Consider the following 22,556-nt stretch of genomic DNA (forward strand, 5'->3'; position numbering starts at 1 on the left):
TATTAGTAGCTTTCCCACAGCTGCAGCTATTCAAAAGAGCTGGCTTCTCCCTCTTAAGGAGACAGACTACTCTACTACAACTGGGTTGATATGCAAGACCTCCAACATCATTCAAATGTCAAATATAAGAAAAAAGAGGAGGTAGAACATAACAGTATAGACAGCAGACCAATCTGTAGATGTTTGGAAAGGAAGTTTTGGGATTAATACAGCTCAGAAATACTTGCCTTGTTGAAGCCCTCTTCAAGTGATTGTCTGTGATTGCACTAGGAAGTTGAAGTACTGTGGCAGGACACTGTTTGTGCCTGCCATTTTAAGACCTGAGCCAAGCAGGCAGCAGGAGCTTGATTTGCAGCAGCCATTTTAGATCCTTGGCTGCCTATATAAACAGATCAGTTGCCTGTTGGCAGGTCAGGCAGCAAGGCTGCTTGTATCATCTTGTAGGTAAGGGAGGAGTTGTAGGGGATGGCTAGGAGGCTCCTGGTCCTGGGCATGACCTAAAACTGCACCCTGCTGGGGGTGGGTGGTCTGGTGGGGCTCTCAGTGGTACGAGAGCTCCCAGGAAATGCTAGGCCAGTTACCACCCCAGTGAAAGGCAGGTTGGGGTGCCTTAACCCCAGCTCCCACAACTGGGTGGGTCACTCACTAGTAGGACCCAGAGGGTGGCTCCCAGGAGATAGAATGGGGCTAGAGACTCAGAGACCTGACAGAGAGAGTACCCTCAACTGGTTGATGCTGGGGCTAGGACCAGACTGGTTAAAAGGGTAAGGGACCCACCGTGAGGGGCGCCCAGAGCTAGGAGGGCCTGGGTTTCTGACTGGCCTTGGAGGTGAGGCCAGGGCCTGTATGGCCAAAGGTCCCAGAGGAACCACACCCAAGAAGGTGCTAGACAGCCTGAATGAAGGTGGAGTAGGCTGTGGGAATGGAGGGATCATAGAGGGGCCCTGATTGGAGAAGTCTGGGGCCCAGCGTGGGGTCGGTGACCATAAAAACTATGGATGCTATCTGCGAGGCATGGGCTATGGTGATGAGGAGGTATGGAGCCGCAGATGGCACCCCCTGGCATCAGGGCAAGAAATGGGCAGCCTCCCACCTAATTAAGATCATAAATTAATTAACAACAAGGCATGGCAGGTGGGCAGTTGGCCCAGAACAGGTGAATGGGCCAAAGGTAAAATTGGCCCTGAGAAGGCCCACCTGTTACAAGTACCCAACCTAAAAATGATTTTCCTAAATGGAAATACTGATGTATAAAACTCATAGCATGAAAAAGAAAAGAATTGTGAAGAAATAGTAGGGGTAGAGCTGGAGGGGGTGGCATTTGCAAAACTTGTGAGATTAGAACCAACAGTGGCAAAAATAGCTAGACCAAGACCAGAAGAAATGAAAAATTGGCCCATTGCAATAGCTATCTGATATATGTCTTCAAGAGAACATGGGGAGGAGGCTTAGCTTTAATATGTGTGTCTTTTCCAAAGTAAGCAGGCTCTGATCCAGAGGTTCTATGGGGGCAAAGGGAAAAATATATCACCTTTAAAACTGTAGGGGGAGGAGGCATTTGTAGATGACGTAGAGGTTTTCCCTAAACTGAAGCAGTGCTTTTTTTTTTTTTTTTTTTTTTTGAAACCCCACAACGTAAACCCCTGTGTTGTGTACACCCATGCTGGAGTCCAATCCTTATCTGCCTCTCCAGCAGCGGGGAGGGGAGAGTGAGCTGCTGGTGGGCAAAGCGGTCCCTGAGCTGTGGAGGGGTGGGTTTGGTGCTTCCCTCCACTGCAGCAGTGCCCCTCCCCAGGGGGCACCTGCCTGCAGGCACCTGACTTAGGCAGTCCCAGGGGGCACTGCAGCCATGGAGGGAAACGCAGCTCAGGCAGGCAGGCTCCAGGGGTGGGGGGAGATCAGGCTCGTCGCTTTTTCTTTCTTTTTTTCCTTCTGCAGAGCCTGCCTTCCTGGGCTTCCTGCATGGTATGCCTACACAGCCCCTAAGCCACACAAAGCCTGGTGCTTCCCTCCATGCAGGGTAGGAAACTAAAATTCCTCAGAGGCAGTGCCCCAAAGTCATTTGCTGCATCCCAAAGTTATTTAAGGTGCATTATGCCACCAAATGTGCTACAACAGTTAGAATTAATGTGCAATATGCCACCGAATGTACAAACAGTAATGCCATTAAAGCAGCGCAAAAGGCATTTAACCTGCTTTACACCCGCTAAAAAGCATCATCTACAAATGGCCATGGTCAGCAATTACTGTGACTCTTAGGTTGCAACTACTACACCATGGGGAATAGTTAGCAGCTCTGCATAACGCTGTATCACACAGGGCTCAAGGCTGACAACTCTCGCATGCTGGAAACATGCAAAAGCTCTCGATCTGGCAATTGTTAAAAACACTAACGCTGCTGTATCCAGAAGTGGATTCAGTCTAAATTCTGCTGCTTTGCTGCTTAAGATCATTTTGTATGTACATATGCTTTAAATTTACAATAGATTCACCAAATGCTGATAGGCTAGATATATTCTAAAAGTGATCTTTTCTTACTTCACCATCTCAAAGGCCTAATGAATTGGGTATCCTAGCTCCAGTTTATGAATATGTTTAGCAAGCAGGAAGAAAAATGAAAAATTACAACTGAGATTACCAGTTTTTGAGGTCTAGAAACTAGTGCTTAGGGTGGGGGGGAAGCTATGGAATGGTAACTAATGATGTATAAACTTGTAGGTGTTCAACAAATGTAAGAACTTCTACACCTGTCATCAGCACAGCCACTGAGTACATCTTGCATATTAAATTTATTCTTTCAAATACCTCCTGGAGACGAGCTTTATATTGAATACATTCAGTACTAATGAGACTATTTGTGAATGATTTGTGGTGCCAAAAAAGAAAGAATGTAATTATTTTTTCTTTGACTAATGCTATTTGACCTCTCCTTCTTTTGAGTTCCCCTATGTCTCCAGCTCAAATATTCCATGTGAATGTTCCACCTCATACAAAAAAATAGAAATAATTTTTTTCCATAAGAAATGACATGCTTAACATTAGGAATCCTGACAAAACTCAGCCTATCTTCTTACTTCACAATGGTCTATGTATTTTTCTGGAATTTGGATGCTTTCCATGCTTCTTCAATTTGGTGCTTTAAAAATGCAGAAAAAAATCTTTTTTTGATAATTCATATTCCTAAAAGAATTTGGAGGACCAATTTTTCCACTGGAGTGAAAGATTTTTGATGAAAATTGGTGCAATTTGATGCACAGATGAAAGAGCAAATAGATAATACCACTGGCTGCAGAGCAGGTGAAAAGATTCTGTGCATATTTGAGACATGATATGTGGGCACTAATGCCAGCCTGCATTTAAGACTTGGTTGACTATCTTTTAGATATTCTCCTGTCAGTTTGCTGTATCATTAGAATTGTTGCTTTTCAGATTGTTGTATATTAATGCTTTATTAATAGTTCCTTTGAATTAACATTGAACTTGCCTTAATATTTATTTGATAAATGAAAGTCTAATCTAACCTATTTACAAATGTGCCCACTCAAGCAAATATTTTCCTCCTATGTTTCTTTTTTTCCCTGGCTTCCAGTTAAATTCACCTGCCTCATTCCAGTATAACCTTTGTTCTGACTACTGGCAAATGACAATTTAATGGTGTAATGGGTTCTGACTCCTGACCCTAACAATTGTGCATCCTGCTGCAAAGCACTATGAAAATTCAGATGCCCATCTCATTTCAAGGGTATTAAAACAATATTATTCAGGAGAGGAAATGAGCTCAACAAAATCATACATATCTGCCAATATTTGTCTCTATATTTATGCAAAATACATGCAAATCAACCAATGAAATAATCAGTATTTTTGCAAACAGTTGTGTATGACATACTACAACTTAAGGTTAAAAACAACTTACCTTAAACTATAATAGAGGGACACAGATGCACAGGATTTTCAATCACATCCACGTGCACTAGAAACCTTTAACTTCCTTTATACAAGAAAGCATGAGGAATTGAATTACTTGAGTCCCCAGACTGGAACTTTAAGGGAAAAAATATATTATGTATTAGGAAATTTGAAATAAAATAGGGAGAGTTAGCAAATCCCTAGCATTGGGGATGGGAAAGAAGGGAGAGCAAATGAGTACTAATGGGTCTCTAGAAATAGCTGGGGTAATAGCTTAGCATGTCAACATGTCCAGATAAGCATCCAAGGAATAAGGGAAGCTGAGACTGTTTAAGTTTTATGGTGGTTTTCAAGGATGTTGGATATTTGGACATGAAACTAAGGGCAGTTGAATTTGGACATTTCCAGGAAAAGGGTGGCAGTAAATAGGAATAGAGTGGGTTGTGATAGAGAGGAGTAGATGGAGATAGCTGGTTGCAATGGCTACGGGCAGAGTGGAAAATGGGAGGAATTGGCAGGGATTTTGCATGGATGAGAGGTTCTGGAGAATTTTGGCGGAGAACAGTACCAGTCCAACTCATTTTCTGACCCTGCTTTTACTTACAGCAGATGCTGGTGCACTGGGGGTATTCTTCCCACTTCTCAGCCAGTATCAGAGCAGCTTCCTGTGTCTGTGAGAGACACTCATAGACCATTCCTATACCTAGGAGGTTCAGCGTGGGGTGCTTGACATCTGTATCTGGACAGGTCTCCACACATGACATGGGGCTCCTTTGAACATAATATTTCAGCATCCCCTTTCTTGAATCAATTCTCTTTGAATTCTGTTCCCTTGGATAGCCAGCATTCTTTAGTGGTTGGTGCCGAGTGAACCATGGTGCTATCCATCCCACCTCCTGGGAAGTTCTAAAACAATAACCCCTGTGCTGCGTTGCACACGGGAGCTGTAATTTTGTCCTACTCTTCTGTGGGTTATGGGAATCCCCTCCCTGACACGCACACCCAAGCAAATCATCTTTCCTTGCTCTCATTCTGTTTCATTTAGATCTCAGTTGACAAATTGATACAGTCGCTTTTAACATGGCAACTTCTTCCAGTCATGAAGCTGCAATGACAAGAACAGTTCAGGAAGTTAAATGAAGAAGTGTCATATTGTCATCGGCATTGCCACTGGGAGACATTTCATTAATCAGCCTGAGAGAGATGATTGTCAGAAACACACAATGTTAAGCAGGTGCTCCTGATTATTAGGTTGGTATTTGGGACATCAGATGAGGTTTTTTATCCGCAAGAAGCTGTACGTTCATTAACTCTATTTGGTTTACTAATTGTTAATTAAAAGCAGATGGACTTCCTGAGCTTTTAAAATCTTGCAGTAGTTAGTACAATTAAAACATTAAAAAAATAATAAAATGCATCTAATTTGCAAATAACAGGTTTTCTGTTTTCCCTACATTTGCACCATCCTAGTTGATATCACTGTGTGGTCAAAGTTATTCTTGTTGTACTTCAGCTGAAGTCAAAGGAATTGTTTCAAAGATTATATTTTCACAGTATATTTACAGTCTGAGGGCACATCCCCATGAGCAGAAATGCATGTTCCCCAGGAACAAATAGCAGCGGCACATATTTGTACCGCAGCTAGCTGTCTCCAGGGAATGCCCCTACACTCATGCTCTGATGCATGGCAAGTTGCCCTGGGTGGGGTAGGGAGGGTGGGACCAGCACCTGGGATGACCCTTAAGTTTTACCTAGGGGGTCAAAATACCACTGGTGGCCTCCCAGGGCTCCTTGAGTGGTGATCTGGGTGTGCAGAACCTGGCCAGCAGCTGGAGTGTGGTTCTGGCCTGCCAGGCTCCAGTTTTGGGCGGCACACACTGCCATTACATGTACCACCCTACTTTTTTCTGACACACGGTTTTTTTGACACCAGGATCTTCCAGTGTAAACAAACTTGCTGCAGTGCAAATTAGTAGCATGGTGAATGCCTGCATGTGTGGTGTGTGCTGTTTGTGGTGCCACAGATCCCCCTGTGGCTCTGCAAACCCCATATGTGCTTGTGAGGATGTACCCTGATTATCTTGATTTAACATCTAAGACCCATAAAGGGTCTTAGTCACTAGTCGGGATGCACTTGAAAAGTTTGTTCTGGTTTTACTGACAGATATTCCTGGCAATAACCCCTAAAAGTGGAGTAAAACATTTAAAAGTGCTCACTGTAGAATGAAGCCCAAGATAAGTCTGTCTCAATGCAGCTTGAATGGCATGTAGTTATTTTGTGGGTCCTTGGCAAAGGGTTGAATTTCACTATTAGTCTTTTTACATTTCTCCTTCAGACTTATTTTTAGACAGAGAAGTTTAAACTTCAGTCACGAAAAGAATTCAGGGGAAGCATTTGCTGTTCAGAGTAGAAGGGATATATATTCTTTGAAGGAAACAAAGCTCTCTAATATTTTGAGGGTGACATGGCAAAGGAAGCAAGATGATACTTTGAGACATCAGATGATGCAGTACAGTATGTCAAACAGAGAAAATCCCATATAATAAAACATAAAGCACAAATAATTCCAATAATAAATCACTGTCTTCTTGTCAGTGAATAAAAAAACACCATTTTCCAGGTTCCTGCAGCATAGGAAATGACTCTTAAGAGTGCAATGCTCAGATGGCTGGTAGTTCTCAGACTGGTGGTGAGGAAGTTAGTTTACTAATTCTCTTTTTCCCAAGATGGTCTTCTGTAACTACAGTGAATGACCTAATTATGATATAGCATAGCCATGTGAGCCTAACATACCATTCCATTGTCTCCAATAAAGAAACTACCAATTTTGTTTTGAGGGGGTGGGGGAAATGGGACAATAGTGTGGAGAAGGTTGTAGGACATCCTGTGGGAGCCCTAGCAAAATGTGAAGCCCTCTTCTAGATCCTGTTCATACCCATGAGGATAGACAATCCCTGTCCTGATGGGGCTTACAATCTGAAGTGAAGAGACAGAAAAGGAAAGACTAATATTCTCATTTCAGATATTACTAGATCATTACTAATTTAAGCATAAATTATAGTTCTTCTAGAATAGTCCTGGGAAACAGATACATCTCTAAAACAAAATTATCCTATGCTTGTTCACCAAGGTAATAACTTGCTGCAGGCCCACAAAAGAAAGCTTGACCTGCCTTCTCAGTAAGTAGCTCCACATACTGCTCCTTCCCTGAACATGGACACAATCTCTGGAGCGGCTTAGCTGGTGTTCTTTGGCTCTAAATGCAGAGAATTGGTATGAAGCACTACCAAGGGAATCTGAAAATTAATTTTCAATATTTGTTTGTATAATGGGCTATAGCTAAACTAGTGGAATTTCCATTTGTTGAAGCAATATTAAATAAAAAGGGGGCAGTCCTGATAGCATGTCAGTAGAAATTAAAACATTGGGTATATTTCCTATTATAGATAAGACAGGTGAGTTGATTTACACATGAAGAGCACCTATACATGTGCACTGTAATTACAGTGCATTGGATCAGATTCTCAGAGCTTCTCTAATTAAAGTGCTTCCCCAGAGCACATGTATAAACTCACAAAGGGTTATGTAAAAATAGAATTAACATCAGTGAAAACTTGCAGTAACTCTCATATCATTGTAGTTAACCCTGCCATTTTGGTAGCAGACAACCATTGATCCCCTAGGTTATGGTGTACATGTAAGAGGTCTAGTCTGTATTCCTCAGCATAATGTACCTAGCATACGTAGTGCACGTGTTTGATTTCAATCTCACTGGAGTATATAATTCCGCAGTGTTTGCTCCAATGCTCAAGTAGTTTTTGTTTTTCAGTGATGACATTTCCATTTAAGTCAGAGGAGCTCTTTTCTTGGCTGTACCAGTTGCTTGTTTGATGCCTCCATACATTCCACAGCTATCACTTGTGTCAGCTGCTTTCTAAATATCATCACAGAGGTTCAGCCAAAAATCTGGGGAATACCAGCTAGCCGCCTTTTGCATTTCTCTTTGAGCCTCTCAGATTTTCCAGGGTTATGATGTTGGGAGACTTCTTACAATTGGTTAGCACTACCCTTTTGTTTTCAACCAGTAGTAGAAGGGTTTCAGAGCGCTCTTCAAACTAGTCTGCAATTTTCTTGCATTTTTTGCCAAACAGCATTATAACAGCATTTTACATGTTAATTTTTAAGCTTTTCCAAGCCTTGGTGGTGGAGTTGTTAGGTTAACTTGTTTTCACAACTTCTTCATTGAATAGTCTGCATTTTTCTCTGCCTTTGCTATGGCTGAAGTCTATCTGAGGGTAATCGGATAATTTTGTTGTAGCGGATCTTTTGGACATTGATTCTGACTTTGCAGCAGATTCGGGCATAATCGGTGTCACAGTCAACACCGTGATGAGACCTCATATGCAGGATTTTTCTCAGATGATTATACCTGGTCAGTACTAGATCTAATTGGTGCCAGCGTCCTAATCTTGGATGTTCTCACAATATCTTTCTTGTGATTTTTCCAGCAATGTAGCTCTCAGTAACACACAGCTTTTGACTTGCACAAAGTTCTAACATTCACTGGTCATTTTTCATTCATATTACCAATTCTGTGTTTGTCCAGAATACAAGGCCAATTCTTAAAATTACATCCAACTCTTGCACTGAAGTTCCCAAGTGGTATAATAGTCTAATTTCTGTGTTTTCTTTCAGTCTTTTCAAGTTGTTGGTAGAAAACATTCTTGTCTTCATCACTAGTTTGAAGGGTAGGTGCATAGACACTAAACAGAAGGATGAAGCTGTTCTGTATATGCACTCTGAGGGTCATGAGTTAAATAGACCAAACAATGGGGCTTTCACAGAAAAACAGTAAGCTGTTTCTAATAGGAAAGCCTACTCCCTGCGTTCTCTTTTCTCCTTCTGGTTTCCCATGCCAGAATATGGTGCAATCATTCTCTTGGATAGAACCTGTATCTGAGAGCCAAGTTTCTGACAATGCAGTAATTCCTGCATTAAACTCAATGATTTGTGATTGAGCTAGAAAGACATTTAATCCTGATAAAAACAACTTAAAAATGATGGCTGATCCACCATATCTCTTAAATTGTTCCAAAAGATTTTTTACCCTCATTTTTGACAAATGTCTATTTTCATATCCAGTTTGAAATTGTCTAGTTTGTCTACCATCCTGGAGACTTTTTTTTAGTCTGGTAAATTACAGAACTTTCTGTTATCAGAAAACATGTTGTTAAGTAGGTATTTATATATGGGGATGAGTCACCCTTTAGTCTTCTCTTTGATAAACTATACTAAGCTTAGTGAATTTTTCATAACAATATATATTTTCTACTATTAAATTATTCTCTGTTTCCTCTACAATTTTTGTTATATGAGCATAAACAGTCACATCACAGGTAAAAGGTGAAAAATTATGACAATCTCTTTTTGATATGGATTATACTTCTTCTTTTTTACAGTTTCTAGGAGCAAAATCCTACCCCTTGTGTCCTTAAAGAGTGCATGTTCAAATTGTGCATGTGCATGTGTGCACAGAGGACTCTGAGTTTCTTGTACATCCCCTTACCCTGAGCTAACTATATACTGGGTTCGTACCTGGGCATAACAGCAGCATCAGTGTAGTTCTTTTCCGGACTGGCTTGGGTCCAAGAATTACCGAGGAAAATAAATTATTCATCTATAGCATGTTATCTTTTTTCAAGTCCCTTGTGTCAGCAACCATGATGGTGTGTTGTAGGGCTACCTGCTCTGAAGTTATGTCACTCGAGGTTCCTTACTAACTAGGTTGCTCTTCCAATGGTAAGTATACTAATCTTAGGTCCCCTTTGGACTGATTGTGTGACACAAAGTAATCATGGTTTAGCTTAGCTGGCTGTCCAACTTCTTAGTGGCCAGAGGCTGGATGCTGCAGGAGCAGCACTAGCATGGGCCCTGGGTGCTTGTATGCTGCGCTGGGCTCGTGAGCACTTCTCATCCCCCCTCCTATTTCCTCCCTTATCTTGTCAACTTATTCATATTTACTTTTTCTTTTCTTTTTTTGTAAAATTCCTCAGTATACCTAAGTTCTGTTTAATATTATTAACATCAGTGAAGGTACTCTCCCCTCTGCTCAACAATTTCACAAAGGTTTAGTACCTCTCCTTTGTTCAAACCAGCTTTGGACAACATCACCAGGTAGTGGAATCAATGTTATTCTAAGTTACATATTAAGAGGATCTGGTCCTTTTGCTAATTATACCTTCTTTTTTCCAGTTATTACTTGTTTGATACAAAGAGGAAATATTGCAATTAATTTTCCTCTTATTACAGTTTTTACAGTATCCCATAAAAGAAATAGATTCAAAACAAACAGTTATGAGGAAGATAATCTTTAAGAATGAAGCCAATACCTTTTCACATTTTCTCGAGTTGGAACATAAGGGTAAATGGATTGGTTTGAATTTTTAAATTACTGTTCATGCTTACATGCCATTTGTGTTTGTATTCCATTAATACTGTACCTACCAAGATTAATTAGCATAAATGTTCATAAATGGCACATTGCAAAGTTATCTGTGTGAATAGTCACCCAAATCAAATTTTAAACTTTGTAAAAATAAGTGCCTGTTCACCCATCAAATCAAGGGCAAATAATATCACGCGACTTAACTGGAGAGTTACAATTATCTAATGGATCTCAAACAAAGAATATTTGTAATGATAAAAATGTAAAGAATTCAAGTAAATGCTACTTCTTTCAACATATTCGCTGTACTGTGGTAAGAAACAGGTTACATGCTGACATTTGGTTCTAAATGGGGAATGATTCATTCAGCTATACCCATGAGCTACTTGGCTTGAGAATTTTTAATGAACTGTAAATGTCAATTATGCTAAAATGATGACTAGTACTTTCATTGTTTATATTATATTGCTATTACCTGTGCTAATACTTATAACTCCCACTCAAGACCTTCGCTCCATTTTCCAGGACATTCTAATATAAAGAAAGAAAATACCATCTAATTAAAACTAATAATGGAGGCTGTATTACTCTATTTCTGTTCAAAACCAGGTAGGGTTTATTACACTGATGGGACAAAGCCCAAAGCAACAGGAAAGGAAATATGGGTTAGTAGTTAGGATGCTGGCCTAGGACTTGAGACTTGCCTATGGATCCTGTTCCTAGTTCCAATGCAACATTTATCAATGGTTGTGGCAGACAGACTGGAACTCATAACTTCCCTCTGTTACAAAAGAAGTCTGTAGCTACTAGACTGCAGAGATGGACTTCCTTTTATTCTTCTTCTTTTAATTCTTGATTCTTGCTTCTTGACTGCATAGCCTCAGCAGGAAAGTGAAGTGTTTTCCCTAAACCTATTCTAGACCCTCATAGTTGGAATACCCTTTTCTGGAAAGTAGAAAATGAGGGTTTGAATTTCCTCAAGTTGAGAAGAGCCTAGGACCAGACTCCTGGGGTGTCTGGGGTGGGTTTACTGTAGAGTAATTTACTGTACCCAAGCAGGTGTCTACACACGTGGCGAAGCAGGAGCGGATTTGCTCCCATCCCACCAACCCTGCACCAGCCTCCTACAGCAGCCAGAGGAAGCTCCCTGGGTACTAGCTCAGAGGCTGGCAGGGAGCACAGGCCAGGAGACAGCTGTTTTCTGGCAGGGGCTAGAGATTGCTCCCTGCCCCTGGGAGCTACATACCACTGGAGCAGACTCCACCACTGGAGCCTGGGCAGGGACAATGTCCCTCTGCCCTGGCAGCAGGGATCTCCTAGCCCCTGTTCTGCTCCTTCATTGCAGTCATGGAAAGGGGTCTGGGAACTTTCTGCTGCCAGGGCAGAGGGACATTGTCCTCACCCGGGCTTCAGTGGAAGAGCCTGCCCCAGTGGCAGGCAGCTCCTGGGGGCTTGAAGAAATCTCCCACCCCCTTCTGCACAGCTGACTGGGAGCACATATGGCCGTCTATACATATATATGACCATACTGTGCAGTATATACTCCTGAGTAAATTTGCTACTTGTATTTACAGGTGACAGATTTACTCGGGATTAGAGCAAATTACTGTGCAGTGAGTATCTTCATGTGTAGACAGTAACACTTACTGCACAGCAATTTGCTCTAATCTTGAATAAAGCATCTCATGTAGATGCATCCCTTGAGTGATTGCTCTAAGCACTAGGTAAGGTATGGGTTTTGTGCATCTATGATAGGGCTTTTATGAGCTTGTTTACGACGTGGTGGTGCTATCAGTGAAAATGAACCCTAGCACTGCTTCAGGCACTCTCCAACTTAGACATATACCAGTCTGGTCTCCAGACTTGTTCCCCACTTTTAGTCCTTATTCTCCAATGTATCTGAGAACAGCTATTAGGGTTGAGAGTCACTGGTGTGCTTTGGGGTTTGGATCATGTCAATGAGCACAAGTGGGTGGAATCTGGGTATGGTATGCTTGGGCTTGTCCTAATTGGGAACTGCTACTACCATGCCATAGACAAGCCCTCTGGGTTCTTAGGTATGGTTTAGGTGCCCCAAGTAAAGATTTCAATCACAACACCATTGGAATAACTTTAAAGTATGTACAGAAATCCTAGTGTACCCACAGCACTTTGAGTATGTACAAAACCCCATAGAACTTTGTATTCTAAAAGGAAAGCACCTAATGAATTCAGGTGCCTAATGATCTTTTTGTAGCTGTCAGGGCCAGTTTAAATTGATGTTTGGAATGTAGCCATCTAAATTCTGCTTCATTCCTGTTTAGGTGTGTATGGAACCAATTTGAATCTTGATCTTCCGTTCAAATCCTCAAAGACATTGAGGCTTCTAACACCCATTGATTTCATTTAAGGATCTGGGTGTAGGTTTCCATGTGGCTAAATTACTTATCTATAAAATGCAAAATTGTATTTCTCTAGTCTTAGCAATGTATTATGATGATCCCAGATATTGTTGTGATGAGAGAGACACATAAATGCGCAAGAGAGAATGTGGAAAATCTTGCATCACAATAGTCTGTGCTTTGCCATTTGCATTTTTGAGAACTAAATGTGTTTTAAAAATACCAATAAAATAATGTTGAAAAAAATACCATGACACTTCTGAATTTCTGAGGTGACATGTTTCACTTTTCTCATTAAGTGTAAGAGGAGATTAGATATATTCAGAATAATTAAGCTTTTCTTAATTAAATCTGATATTCCTGGCTCATCTTCTAAAGCAGGGGTGAGCAATTATTTGGGTCTATGTGCCATATAGGCAGTTTAGCTGAGTGGTTGTGGTTTGGGTTAACCCCAGCCCCTTCCCTCCCTCCCTCCCTGCACTGACCATACAACAGCTCACCAAATTTCCCTATGTAGGACAGGGGTGCATGGAGGCAAGGAGTGATGTTTAGGAGTGGGACAAGTGGGCAAGGCTAGGATCATAGGGTGGGGCCATAAGTGGTGACAGCACAGAACTGGGGCCCAAGGCAGAACCACAATCTGCTGCCCACGCACTCCTACAATGTGTGCTGGTTCTGCGGGCAGGGAGCAGATCATGGCTCTGCCTGGGCCCAGCCTGATCCTGACTCCAAAATCCTGGCACCAGCCCTGGGGGCAGCTCCATGCCTGCCTGCCTGCCTGCCTGCCCGCCCGTGGCTCTGTCTGCTTGGTTATGCACCGTGCCTGCCTGGGTCCTGGCCAGCCTCCATGGAGAACATGGGATTTACAGGACAGTGACAGCATGGGCTTAGGGCAGAGCTTTGATCCTCTCCCTTCATGGCCTTGCTTACAGAACCATTGCAGGGGCTGCAGGCAGTAGATGGCAGCTTGGCCCTGGCCCCAGTCCTGGCCTCATGCTGTCATCCCACTGTGATCCTAGGGTCTCTATGGAGACTGGCTGGCACCCATGTGGACAAGGTGCATGGCTGAGTGGATTGGATAGGACTGAAGGTGGGCAGGGCTCCATCTGGGGCTGGGTCCAGGATCTTGGGGTGGTGACAGTGCAGGGCTGGGGCCAGGGCAGAACTGTGATCCGCTCCCCTTGCACCCCCTCACACCCCTGCCCATGGATTGTGTTTCTGCCCCGGGGCCTGCCCCTTGAGGCAGACACTGCCTCAAGATCCCGGAGTCTCCCTGGCCTGCCCAGCCAATTCACGCCCAGACTCCATGACCTGCACACCCCCAGCCCTATCCTAGCTGTCCAGCCGAGCACCCTGCCTGTGTAGGTCCTGCCCCCAGCACTGGGTATGGGACAGAGGGACCGGGATGTCCAGGCACCAGGGCCGGGTCCAGCAGCTGTGGCAGCCAGAAGTAGTCACCACTGCCAGGGCTGCTGCGGAGTGAGTTTGGCTGCCACACTGTCCCAGCCCTGCTGCATGCCTGGGGGCACCTGAGCCAGGCTTGACTGAAGGCTGGACAAAATCCTGGAGGGCTGGATCTTGCCCATGGGATATATTTTGCCCACCCCGTTCTAAAGCTTTTAGATATTTCATTTATAGATATGCTAGAAAGGGAGGACAGTAGATTTGGCAAACTACAGACCCATCAGCCTGACCTCTATCCTGGGAAAGGTCTTGGAAAAGATTATCAAGGAGGCCATCCTTAACAGACTAGCTGAAGGCAATATCCTGAGGGATTCTCAGCATGGGTTTGTTGCGGGTAGGTCTTGCTTGAGCAATCTCATTTCCTTTTATGACCGGGTGACTTATCACCTGGACAAGGGGGAAGAGATCGACGCCGTATACCTTGACTTCAAAAAAGCCTTCGATCTGGTATCCCACAATCACCTCTTGGCTAAACTGGCCAATTGTGGCCTTGACATCACCACAATCCACTGGCTGGGGAACCAGCTCTGCGGTAGGACCCAGAGGGCGGTGGATGATGAGAGCCAATCATCTTGGTGTGCTGTGACCAGTGGGGTCCCACAAGGGTCTGTCCTAGGGCCTATTCTGTTTAACATCTACATCAATGACGTGGACATTGGTGTCAGAAGTGGACTGGCCAAGTTTGCCGACGACACCAAACTCTAGGGTAAAGCATCCACACCTGAGGATAGGAGGGTGATCGAGGTGTATCTGGACAGACTCATTTAATGGCCGGGTGAGAACCTGATGGTGTTCAACACCAAAAAATGCAAGGTTCTCCACCTTGGGAGGAAAAACCTGCACCATGCTTGTAGGCTATGCTGGTTAGCACTACAGATGAAAGGGACTTGAGGGTCATGGTTTTACCACACGATGAATATGAGCCTTCAGAGTGATGCTGCAGCTAGTAAAGTGAGCAAAATGCTGGCTTGCACCCATAGATGCTTCTCAAGCAGATCCCGGGACGTCATTCTCCCACTGTACTTGGCCTTGGTGAGGCTGCAGCTGGAGTACTGTGTCCAGTTTTGGGCTCCGCAATTCAAAAAGGATGTGGAGAAGCTTGAGAGAGTTCAGAGAAGAGCCAGGCACATGATCAGAGGTCAGGAAAACAGACCTTATGATGACAAGCTGAGAGCAATGGGGCTATTCAGCCTGGAAAAGCGTAGGCTCAGGGGTGATCTGATGGCCACCTGTAAGTTTATCAGGGGTACCCATCAGGATCTGAGGGAATATCTGTTCACCAGCCTCCCAAAGGGTGACAAGATTGAAAGGTCAAACTCTACTGTGACTGATTCAGGTTGGACATAAGAAAGAGCTTCTTCACTGTCTGAGCCACCAAGGTTTGGAACAGACTGCTGCTGGAGGAGGTTCAAGCACCCACTTTGAACACCTTCAAGACACATTTGGATGCTTATCTTGCTGGGATCCTATGATCCCTGCTGACTTCCTGCCCCCGGGGCAGGGGGCTGGACTTGATGATCCTTCGGGGTCCCTTCCAGCCCAAATGTCAATGAAATCTATGAAATCATTAAAATGCTTTCACCACAAGATATGTACTGTATTGAGTATATTAGGAAGTCTAGTGAAAAAGTCTCTTAAGATAAAAATATTTTTAAAGCTCATTACCTTTTGCTTTGTTTAATTTTCAAGGTACAAATTATAGAATTTTTTTTCTCAGATGAAAGACCAGCTCTGTTCAAATGTTTAGAATAATGGAGGGTCTATTTATAGCCTTGGTGAAGTACATTCCCTGTAGTAAACTTTTAGTCATTAATCACAAATTCTGCTCCTATAACTCAGCTAATGTTCCTTAGTAGTTCAGACATGTGCATATGACTTGCTGACAGAGTATATAAGTATAAAAAGGCAACCATGTCCCAGTAATTACCCACATTAAGGAAGAATATTATGCTGCCACTTCAGTTGATTTGTTATCTACATACTAAATATAATGGAAAATATTTCCTTCTAACCTAAATGTGTGACATTACTGTGCCACTCATATTTTATCATATTCGTTCAATTCTTTTTTATTTGTCCTTTCTTCATTCTTATTACATAGGGTCTCATTTTCTGCAGCTTTGCATTTGTCTTTATATAAACTAGCTTTACCACCTGCCCAAAAGGTACTGTTTTATTTGCTCTCTGCATAAATGTAAATTACTGCACAATTTGCAAGGCAGTTGAGAAAGTCCCAGTATCTAAATATTTTGGAGAGCACTTTCATAGTTTACTATTATAAGGAGAAAAATGTTACAAGAAGTACAGTAAATAGATATTTATGTCAAGTAGTTGTCACTTTTTTTTTTAAACTAGGAGTAGCTAAAATGTAAATTTGTTTGTATGACGAGACTACACAAGGGAAATATTTCAGTCTCTAACATTACAGTCAAACCCTGTCAGTTCTGCTATCATTTTAAGCATTTAAACAACATACAATGCACTTTTTTAAGAACCAATGTAACATGATGCTATGTTGATGGGGAATAAAGAAAATTAAGTTTGTATTTTTACAACCTGTTGTCAGGCCTATACTCTTTATGATCCAAACTTTCAAAAGTGCACAATAAATGAATGCTCAAATCTCTAGTTTGAGCAAGAGCTATTAAAACTTGGGTTTGAGTGCCCTTGAGGACTTGCAAAAAGCTTTCTGCAAAGCTATTGAAGATACATTTCTAGGTAGTCCTAAATAGGTCAGAGCTCTCAGTCAAAGTAGTCTTGAAATTGTCTTTCTCAAGTGACTAAGATATTACAGCTACTACTACTTTTCATTTATCTCTCTGTTTTGCTGAACCATGAGATCCTGTATGAGGTGGCATTGATAGATTTGGGAAACTGTTACTAGGTGTTTTAAAGAAGAATAAAAACTAAAGACTATTACAAAATTAAATGTGAGAAACAATTTGAGGGTTATCGGTTGTAGCCATGTTGGGTCTAAGGACATAGGTAGACAAGGTTCTTTGTCTAAATGTGATATCTTTTATTAGACCAACTAAATAGTTGGAAAAATTTGTTCTTTGCAAGCTTTTGGGAAACCCACCCCTTCTTCAAGCATACTGAAACTCTCAGTATATTTGGTTGGTCTAATAAAAGACAGTATTTGAAATTCTTGGACAAACTGTGATGAGAGGTGATAAGGTAAAGCTAAGAAAGTGTTGACTTGACACATTCCAGATTAACACTCAGGATCTCAATATTGTGCTGTTAGACAGGAGGGTGTGATAGAAAATTATATATATACACACACAAACTACACAAACACTATGGGTTCATACACACATGCACATATACAAACACACAAACATGCACTTCTGTGGCTGTGTGTTAACACTAGGGGGCATGTGGGGTAACTTGGGCTTGGGGTTACTTGAGGTCAAGGTACCTCAGGGTTACTCGGGGTCACGGTGCCCCAGGGTGGAAGCGAGGGAAAAAGCCAGGTCCAGAGACAACGGAGTAGGCAGTAGAGCTGGGGGAAGAAACCTGGACAGCAGTGAGGAGGAGCAGTGGAGTCAGATAAGAGGCAGTGGGGCAGATGAAGAGGATGTCCCAAGGGGTCAGTCTTCACTACCCCTTTTTATGGGGCAGACTACCTCTGATCTCCCATGGGGAGGACATGTCTAGGCAATGTCAGTCCTGTTCCAGAGGGTTCCAGATATTCTTACTGAGCACGTGCAGGCTTGGCACAATGGTGGGTTGCCTCATCTTTTATTTCTTTGAATGCTGAGGGTGGGTCCAGGTATTGGTTTTGATGGTTCGGTCGTTTAGAAGGAGCCATTTTTAGACCTACTTCCATTGTGTCTCAAGCACCCTCATTCATCCCAGAACCAAGTTACATAGGAAGGGTAGGTATGAGTCATAGGTTATACAACAGGGCATGGGGAAAAGATGGAGAGTTGACAAACAAAATGGAAATTTGACATGACTTATGCTAACTTAAATATGTAGGCCTAAATCATACAGTATCAGTAAAACAGCAATATAGAACAGTAAAAATCAATGTAAGCATAATAATTATACAATATAAAGGAGAAAAAAAAAACAAATACAACTTGCTACCAAAATAAAATGCTGAAGCTTATCCTATGTCTTAGCTCACTTATACTTGTCTATAGGGAATAGAGAGGAAAGGAAAAAGTCAGAAATGGTTGGGGAAGGGGAGGGAATGCATTTTTAAATGAAAGCAAAAAACAAAAACTGGGGATTTTGCTACAATTAAGGATCACATTTGTGGGAGTCCAGTGGGGAAAATAATTCCAAAGGGCAACCAGCATGGCTTCACAGCAAATAGCTCCTGCCTGACTAGCCTTGTTTCTTTTTATGACTGGGATGCCAAATGCTTACATGCAGGAGTTGAGGTAGATGCCATCTCCTTAGGTTTTAAAAAGTCCTTTGATACAGTGTTGTGTACCATTCTTACAAAATTAAGCAGTATTGATGTAAAGATTACAGAGTAAGGCAAGTGGAGAATTGGCTTATGGGATGCACGCAGAAGGTGGTGGTGGAAGGGACATTTTTGACCTGGAAAAATATGGGCAATGGAGTTCCTTAAGGTTTGGTCCTTAGACCAATGTTATTCAATATCTTTATCAGTAACTTAGCTGAGGGTGTGGAAAGCACTCTGTCCAAATTTGTGGATGACACCAAATTATGTGGCAAAGTAAACACACTGGAGGCCAGGGAGTGGATTCAGGCAGATTTGAACAGATTGGGAAAGTGGGCAGAACAGAATAGGATGCAGTTTAACAAAGATAAGTGTAAAGCGCTTCATCTAGGGAGAGAGAATCACCAACACACCTACAGACTGGAAGGTGACTTTTTAAGTAGGACAGCAGCAGAAAGGGATCTCAGAGTCATAGTCGACTCCAAAATAAACATGAGTCATCAATGTAATGAAGCGATAAGTAAAGCCAACTACCCTCTTTCATGCATTAGAAGGTGCATCATAAACAGATCTGAGGAGGTGATGCTTCCCCTCTATGTGGCATTGGTAAGGCCACAGCTCAAGTACTGCATCTAGCTCTGGGCACCACAAATCAAGAGGGATGTGGATAACTTTGAGAGGGTCCAGAGGAGGGCTTACTCGTATGGTTAAAAGTCTGCAGGTAAGATCCTCTGAGGAGAGATTAAGGGACCAAAATCTCTTCAGCCTCTGCAAAAGAAGGCTGAGAGGGGATCCTTGTGGCTGTCTACAAATTCATCGGGGGCGGGGGGCAGCAAGGAATAGGGGATACTCTGTTTACTAGGGGTACCCCTTGTGGTTACTAGGAACAATGGCCAAAAACTGATGGAAAGCAGATTTAAATTAGACATTAGGAAAAATGTCTTTATGGTGAGGGTTGCCAAAATGTGGAATGGGCTTCCAAGGGAGGTGATGCTCCCCCAACCTTGGAGATCTTTAAGAAGAGACTGTTGCCCTGAGGGGTCAGACCAACTCTCAGCACCTCAATGTTATGCTGTTAAACAGGAGGGTGTGACACAATTGCACACATACAAACACCCAAATCAATTAGGTACATTCACACACACACTACCAGCTCAGGCACATACACATCCAAACCAGCCTAGGCAAATGGATACCTATCACCAATTCAAGCACATACACTATACACCCCAAAGTTAGACACAGATCACTAATTCATATATCATGCACACATTGCCATACACACACACACCCCACCTACATATACACCAGGTAAGTTCCTAACTTGGATGGTACAGTGTCTCTATGTGTGTGTTTGGGGTACTTGGGGGAAGGTTTAGGTGAGAAAGAGAGTTAAAGTGTAGGGAGTGAAAATTGCCAGATCCAGGATTAGAACTGATATACTAAGGTGGCTGAGGAATTGAGGCTTGTGTTTACTTAAGGTAGACTGGGGCTGGAAACTGAGGCAGACAGCTGAAATATTGAGGGAGGGGGCAGATAAGTGGTGGCAAGGAAACAAACTGAGCCAGAAACCTGGTTGCTCAGGGGAAAAGGAAAAGGCAGTGGGGATAAGACAAGGGCATAGAAAAAGGGGGTTTGGAGGCAGAGAGGAGGTCAAGACAGATGTTGAAGTCAACTGAAGTTCAGGAGGAGAGAGAGAGACAGGGAGAGAGAGTCCAAATTGTAGGAGGAGGTGTGCAGGTAATATCTACCTATCCAGGCTGGAAAGGGGTCCATGTCCAGTAGGTGCTGTCCAGAGGGGGGTTGCCGGCAGGGCCTCTGGGTGGATAGGTGGTGTGGCATGGTGCTGGTCCAGATGGAGAGGGCCAGCACTGTCCTCACTGCCCCTTTTTAGGGACAGACCTTGTGTGACCCTAGTGACAGGAGGCATGCCCAGGCAAGGGTCAGCCCCTGGTGTATTAAGCATGTGTGCTCCATGCAGGGATGTGCAGTTTCAGGTGTCTGTAATGGTGGGGTACAATGGTAGAGTTGCTGGTTCTGCAGGGTCATTTGTCTTTCAAATGCTGGGTTCTTGTTTCTTGTTGTGGATTTGGAGGTTTCAGTGGTTGAACCACCTAATCCAAAATGAAATGCAGGGCTCTGAAACAGCTCCAAAATGAAATAGGCCATCTGAAACATTTTGGAAATTTTGGTCCATTTAAAAAGTTTTGGAAATTAGCTTTAGTCAAAGCACCCCCACTACTATTTTTCAGCGTGGAGACACTGATACAGGTCACTGGAGTCAAGTAGACTCAATTAATCGGGTTTGTTCTGATGCACTGTAATTACAGCATGTCAGAGCACATGTATAGGTACCCCAAGACTCTCTGAATTATATGTATTGAACAAACACTTGAAAACCAATTTTGAGGGATAATAGATCTGTTTCAGGTTGCCAATGGAAGAGCTCTCCCTATGAGAAGTGGTACTTCTATAAATGTTCAAACGTTACAGGGTTATACTCCTTCAAACAAGCTTTCCTTTTTCTAAATCTTATTAGATTGGATCTGCTATTCAGAAAATGAACAGAATATGGATATTTTAGAGTAAAGCTTTGAAGAGTCTTGGTGTCCAGATAAACAATTCATTCTTTCATGAAGGAATTTATTGTTTAATCTGCATATCCACCAACTGAAAAGATGACCAAGATGTTGAGGAGACAATATGTTGATGAGACAAATGACAAGTAATAGATCCTGATATTTTAATGAAACCAATTCCCTAAGAGAAATTCTCCAATTGAGAGTGGGAAAATTAATTTAAAAAGATGAAAAGTATGCATTTCGAGTTAAAAGATATAAGAAGTAGCTAACAAACAATTCCTTGTAAGGTCAGCCTTTCAGCACCTGAGGTGCCCAGCAAGAAAATGTATCTTTCTTCTTCAAAAACTATTGAGGTAATCAACCATGTAATAGGACTATGACACTAGAATCCAACCATTTAACATTAATTGGAAGTACTGTAGATTAGCTGCTAAGAGCTATCTTATGTTTGTTATGAAATCAGTTTCTTACTGAGAATATGGAAACAGCAAACTTTATTAAACTTTGCTAGCACGTTCTCACATGATCCCCAGATAAGCAAAGCAGATTCAGGGGTAAGCCTCAAAAAATCTGAGGAAGCCGTAACTACAATATACTTATCCTTTCTTCCAACCCTACCAGGTTGCAGATGATGTTGACCCTATCATGTGTAGACATGCTGATATGACATTTGTACTTTCTCTTGCTCCATTTTTTGGGGGAGGGGCAGGAACTGAACTCATGTAATTATATACCAAAGAGCTGGTAAAGCAGGGGCTTTCAGGAAAAGCCCTAAAGGGCCTAAACAAAACTTTGTAGTGTAGACAACATAACCTTGTCAGTCAGCTGTCAAACTGTTGTGCGAGGTGGTGGCATGGCTCAGCCAGCAGAAAAAATGGAAAAAAAGTCTCTTTTCATGCACCACATCTTCACTAGGGATCTCCATTCTCTTACCACAGCTAAAGAAAACAGTGAGGAAATCAACTGAAGTATTCTACCTTCAGGTTAGTTGTTTATCGTCCTGTACCCAACAATGACCTGCTTTAACCTCCTCCTAAATACTCCTGTTACATTTCTGTCTTCCTGCTTCTCCCTAGCAGGAATACGATAAAAGCTACTCTCCTGATTTCTGTTAAGCAGTCTGGCTTGAACCATTCTAAGCCAGTTATTGCTTTGAAAGATCAAGTGAACACTTTTAAGTAGCTGCTTTAAGTAATTGAATTAAAACACTCCTCCAGGGCTGTTGAATTTTTTGAAAGAAAGTAATAATATGCATAAGACTTCATTGGCAGTGCTTAAAGTTGGAACAAAACTTCTTTGCCCTACTATAAACTGTTTGTATTATCTATGATAAGCAGATGGTACCAGTTTAGAG

The sequence above is a fragment of the Crocodylus siamensis genome, chromosome 3 (assembly GCF_052110815.1).
Source record: "Crocodylus siamensis isolate JL-2025a chromosome 3, ASM5211081v1, whole genome shotgun sequence".
NCBI classification, from domain to species: Eukaryota; Metazoa; Chordata; order Crocodylia; family Crocodylidae; genus Crocodylus; species Crocodylus siamensis.